General features: G+C 36.3%; 1 pseudogene; it reads left to right on the top strand.

Annotated features, from left to right (window-relative positions):
* Positions 1–5525: 5525 nt before the first annotated feature.
* Positions 5526–6496, top strand: part of LOC107154203 — a 7050-nt pseudogene continuing 6079 nt past the window's right edge.

The raw sequence follows: 6496 nt of genomic DNA, 5'->3' as shown, positions 1-6496 counted from the left end.
ATCCTTGCTAATCCCATGCCCCCTCAGTGACCCCCACCCCTATGCCCTATCTAGAATTCATCTATTCCTCCCATGTTCCCCCTCCCTACCCCACTATAAGTCAGTCACCTTATATCAGAGAAAACATTCAGCATTTGTTTTTTGGGGATTGGTTAACTTCACTTAGCATTATCTTCTCCAATGCCATACATTTACCTGCAAATGGCATGATTTTATTCTCTTTTAATGCTGAGTAAAATTGTATATACATGCCACATTTTTTTTATCCATTCATCCACTGAAGGGCATCTAGGTTGGCTCTACAGTTTAGCTATTGTGAATTGTGCTGCTATAAACATAGATGTTGCTGTGTCCCTGTAGTATGCTGTTTTTAAGTTCTTTGGGTTAGACTGAGGAGAGGGATAACTGGGTCAAATGGTGGTTCCATTCCCAGATTTCCAAGGAATCTCCATACTGCTTTCCATATTGACTGAACCAATTTGCAGTCCCACCAGCAATGTATGAGTGTACCTTTTTCACCACATTCTTGCCAAAACTTATTGTTTGTCTTCATAATAGCTACCATTCTGACTGGAGTGAGATGATATCTTAGAGCAGTTTTGATTTGCATTTCTCAGGTTGCTAGAGATGATGAACATTTTTTCATATATTTGTTGATTGATTGTGTATCCTCTTCTGAGAAGTGTATATTCAGGTCCTTGGACTATTTGTTGATTGGGTTATTAGTTTTTGTTGTTGTTGTTGTTGTTTAGTGCTTAGCTTTTTGAGTTCTTTATAGACCCTAGAGATTAGTGCTCTATCTCATGTGTGAGGGGTAAAAATTTGCCCCCAGGATGTAGGCTCTCTGTTCACTTCAGAGATTATTTCTTTTGCTGAGAAGAAACTTTAGTTTGATTCCATCCCATTTATTGATTCTTGGTTTTAATTCTTGTGCTATAGGAGTATTATTAAGGAAGTTGGGGCCTAATCCCACATGATGAAGATTAGGTCCTATTTTTTCTTCTATTAGACACAGAGTCTCTGGTTTAATTCCTAGGTCCTTGATCCACTTTGAGTTGAGTTTCAAAGATTTTAAAGTGTGACCAATTCCTTTTTTTTAAGTCAATAAAATATGGTAAATTTCCACCAGTAGAGAATTGAATACATAGTTGATAAATACATATGTGAATAAATATTATATTTTAAAGTCAATAACTAAGAATTATTTATCTCACTGTAGATAGACATTAAATCCTATGTTTGAAGGAACAAAAGAGTTTCAGAATGTTACATAAAATAGGATATATGTATATAAACCTAAAAAATGAATTCATATTATAGATATTTTATTGGTATATCTCTATGCAATAAATTATTAAAAGCCTAAATTAGAAAAATTATTAGCATTCAATTTTTCTCCATGGAGAAATAGAAAGATAAGTGGGACTTAGGAATGATATAAATGGACTATACTTTATTATTTCTTCAGTGCTGTTTCTTTTTGCTTTTTTATCTCTTTAAACAAGGAAAGACACACAAAAGTTGTCAAGATATGGTCATTAATTCTGGGTTGTAAGGATATACATGTTTGGGGTATTATAAAAGTAATTAATAATAAAAATAAAACCAATTTGGTTATAGAAGATTTTTCTGTTTTTATTTTATGATCAAGCTATGTGAGTATAGTTGATAATAATCAGGTGTAAACAATCTCAATTTTCCCCAATGAAGAAAACTTTGTATTATGACTAGCTTAATAATAAGCAGTAGGCTTTGTAAAATACCCAGTAGTTGTATTAGAAGAGCTAATGTGACATGCAGCAGGAAACTGTTCCCAAATCAATGTGACAGTTTGAAACCAAATAAAAATTGACACAATTTTCTGATAAAAACTTTATTGCCTCCAATAGCTACACAGGTCATAAAGTAATTACTACTCATTGATTACACATGACTGCCCAAATTCCAGTAACTGTGGCATCAGCATTCCAATTCTTTGATAACTTTACTTATTGGCTTCCAGGACTTGAAAGTTTTGTCACTATGCCTTATTTTAGAAGGTACATGGAACATCACTTTAATAATTTCTCATTTCTCTTGACAGGCTTAGGATAAGATAAAATGACTAAGGTAACATCCTGGAGTTATGATTAATATATCTCAAAGAAGGGTGTTTTACAGATAAATCTCCACTAAGATACATTTCAAGGCTGTTTTTGACTATGGGCCCTGCTAAGCCATCTTCCAGGAATGTTCTGCATTCTGCTAATCATGGAACAATTATATTGAGCTTTTGCAAAGGGATCATTTCTTGATTCTAAAACTAACTATATAACAGCTTATCTGAAAATATTATTTGACTAAGAAGATAATAGAGAAAAAAACATACAAGTGGGCTATCTTATCTTTTGGCAAGCAAAGCTCCTTAAAATTTAGCTTTGGTTATTCCAGGAATAAAGATTTCTTTTTTGCCAAGAAGTGAATTGTAATAACCCAATTTCAGCCTAGTAGGTATAATATTGAACAAACCTCTCACCGCTGAGCTAGGAAGTACTGTTACAAAGAACTAAACAAAACAAAAATGACTCAATTTCAGTCTTAATGAGTCACCCTGTGAAACAAAAGTCTTAAATTGTAGTTAGAGATATTTATAACCTTAAGGTGTATTATCAATGTCACGTTCTTTCAAATAAAAACAAAGGAATTTTAATGGACGATTGTGGAAGGACCTAAGCTTATCTGCCATATGTGTACTAAGGGGAAGATTCAGGAGAGTAAACCAAGTCCAGTTTGAGAAGGAAAAGAGACCACAGAGAGATCCCATAACTTGGCTCATGCCTTTGAAGATAGAAGGTTCTTGTTGCTTTGGCCTGAAGCAAACCACCTTGCAGATATATGAATGCACAGGTATTCCACCTTCAGAGCTATTCAAGCTCTACTTTGAAAGGTAGAGTCTGGTAACTTGGGCAGTCTTTTTTTTTTGTACTGGATATTGAACTCAGGGACACTTAACCAGGCCTTTTTTATATTTTATTTAGAGACAGGGTCTCACTGAGTTGCCTCATCACCATTGCTGAGGCTGGCTTTGAACTCATAATCCTCCTGCCTCAGCCTCTTGAGCCACTGTGATCAGGTCACTCTTTTTAACTCTAAGGATGCAATTGTTTTTTTTCTGATTGGGCATAGAATATTGATTATATCATGGAGTTTCCTTGTTTTATTTGTTCATACAGTCATATATTAGGTAGCTCGACAGTGGAACACTTCATATATTTTTATTACTTATTTATAATACTTTAATATTTTATTTGGATTTGTAAATTTTCCTTTTAATGTGTTAATATAAACAAAAACATTGCTCCATTTTACTATTTCTATTTCATGATCATGATTGGAAAACTGCATCTGTTATCATTGAGTGGGGTCTTATAAGTTAAATTATAATATTCTCTTTGGAAAATTTTAATCACACAGAAAAGTTGAAAGTAAATACGAAACTCCTTATTCTCCACCTAGGTTATTAACTGCTATCATTTTACAATATTTGCTTGTGCACGCTCTCTCTCTCTCTCTCTCTCCTTCTCCCTCCCTCCTTCCCTCTTTCTCTCTCTCCACACATATACATATTTTCTTGAATTTGAAATTTGCAAAGATAATGATAATTTTACTCTAAATCAAAATATAAATAATAAATATCTGAAGTGTAAGGAACTCTTTACTTAACTATATTACTATTACAAGAGAGAAAATTTTAAATTCTAGTATAACCAGATAACCAGTCCATATTTGTATTTTCCCCCCAGATGATTCATTAAATAAGACTCAGTTTACTTGCTAGATTTGGTTTTTATACTTCTTTAGAATCTCTTAATGTTAAAAATCTTTTTTTCTTCTGGAATATTGGGTGTTTCAATGTTGGAGACATATGCCATTTTGTGATTGCTATTATTCACTTTTTCTTAAATGAATTTTTTAATCTAGGCATCTCCCCAATCATCTAAACTATTATATTGATATGATATTTTATTTTTTAAACTTTACAATTGTTCACAAAGTGTTCACTACAGTAATTGTTTTGTGTTTACATACTTTCGTGTCCATTTGTAAAAAAAGAAGAAAAAAATATTGGCTTTTGGGCAATTGAGTTCATAAATTATGAACTTCATTGTACAACCTCATTACAACCCCTCGCCCACTGCACATACTTGTGCACAATTTCTCTTATAACTATGATAGAGTGAAAAAGTCTGTAGAAACTTCAGCCTACCCTTTACCTAGATGGGCAAAAATGAACCACAGTGTATGATCACATAGTACATTTCTCTGAGATGCCCAAATTGATGACTCAGAAGTAAACCTAATTTATTTTTTCCCCTAAATATACATGCATGAAGCTGGCTCTCCTCTCAGTAAGAATACAATGGAACTGGCTTTTAATCTAACTCCAAATGACCATCTTGCAGGTGAGCTCACTTTTACCCTAGGAATAGTGAGCACCCCACTGCAGTAGAGGTCTGAATTATGTGTGAGTAGGTTAAGAGTTATAATTTTCTGCAATCCTGCTGTGACTTCTTTAAGTCTCTATTTTCTTCTGTTCTGCATCACTTGATCATAGTCCCACTTTTGCTTTGTGCTCTCTCGTTGTCTCTTATTCTACCTCATTGTCATTACATATCAGGGAAGCTACATCTTTCAGAAGAAAGGGCAAGGTAGGTCCTTTCATCTGATTATTAGATAATTAGAATTTTAAACAAATTAACATGTTTAAGCGACAGACCATCACCATCACCATCTTAGCTCCACTTCCTTTTTAAGTCCTTACCTATCTCTGCCACATTTAATTCTTATATTCACCTCCATTTTTGACTCATGATTTATTTAATCTTACTACACAAGGTAAAAAGAAATGTATGTGCTTTTAGAAGTAAATGCTTAAGAGATATCTGAAGAAACTTCTTTGGATTTGTATCTTTAAAACTTTAATAAATTTTATGAGATAAGCTCACGACAAGGAAGTACAAGAGAAAAAAAAATTAATTCACCTGTTAGTGGTAGAAATACTGGAATGCTAACAGGAAAAAAGCAGGATCTATAATAATTCCAAGCACTTGCCAGGAAAAGTCCTTGGTCATATCTAAACATTCCTGCTATTCTTATCAATGCCTCTCTTCAGATCTTCTTATAAAATCCATCTTTCCTGAGTCTAAAAACCATCCCAGGTGACTATGAGACAGGTAAGTCGGAATGCAAGAATGTGATATGGATGGCAAGGATTCTAGAAGCTCTGGGATTAAAAAAGCAGGTGGAGGAGAGCACCTGTTCTCTCAGAAGGTCTGAGACTCAGAAAAGTCTACCCAGGGAGCTCTCAGAAATAAAAGAGATTTTAGATTTCCCAATTCATTCCAGGCCTACAGAATATAATCAAGATCAATGTACCCAATACTGTTCTTGACAAAAGAAAGACAAGAGGCAGTAGGGTCTCTGCATGTCTTCTCGCTGGGCACATTTTCCTCAGTGATCTGATTGTCTCTTCACTAATAGACACCATGCTGTCAACCATGACCCTGCCCAGCATGTCCTGGATGCTGCTGTCCTGACTCATGCTCCTGTCTCAGGTGCAAGGTGAGATTCCTCTGCCTCTATCACTGTGCTATCTGTGAGTGTTCAGATCTAAGAAGAGAAAGAAGGCTCCTGGGTATCTCATCAGGTAAGGTGAGGTATATCCTCACTCAGGGAAACTGCCTGCTATCCTTACATCTTCCTGCCTTTCTTCAGACCACTGTGGTCTGTTATCAGTGGAAAGAGGTAGTTTCCCATTTTGTTAGAAACTTCTAAAGGAGGGAAACTGAAAGATCAGTAATGAACTACAGGGAAGGAGAAAGATTGGAGGACCCATAGTGGGAGGCATCATGGGCTATTGAATATGGAGAAAGGGCAAAATAAAAGGAGATTCTCCAATATATAGTTAGTCTATTTTGAGATTAAAATTCCTCAAGGGTCATTCAGCCATAGAACAGGTAATTTCAGGCTGCCATTTGCCTGCGGCTCGCAGACAAATTACTCAGGCTCAGTGCTAAATAACCCGTGGAAACTGCTTCTTGGAGCCTGCTCCTATCAGAACATACACCGAGCACGGAGCGGCTGAATTCCGGCTCCCGGAACTGCTCTGGCCCAGGGCTAAAGAACCCGCGGAAACTGCTTCTCGGTCCGGGTCCTGCTGAATACTGTGGAGGTAAATACCAACCGAGCCTTCATAGGCAGTGGCAACAGGACTGAGACAGGGCTTGTGAGGGCTGGTCAGGACTCACCCGTTGCTTTGGTCACCCGGCAAAGGGAACGAAATGCTGCCATTCACATGGGATACCAACATGGCAGAGATCTGATGTCATCAGAAAGTGGCGGAGGAGAGAACTTTATCGATACCAGCGGCGACAGAAACAGTTGGTCTCCTGGTAAAGAAAGTGAGTCACAAACACCTGAGTCTCTCTCACTTTGTCATCAAGCCAGAGGGGCAGAG

The sequence above is a fragment of the Marmota marmota genome, unplaced genomic scaffold, assembly GCF_001458135.2.
Source record: "Marmota marmota marmota unplaced genomic scaffold, marMar, whole genome shotgun sequence".
Classification (NCBI taxonomy): domain Eukaryota; kingdom Metazoa; phylum Chordata; class Mammalia; order Rodentia; family Sciuridae; genus Marmota; species Marmota marmota.
This window is presented reverse-complemented; position numbering and strand designations above follow the sequence as displayed.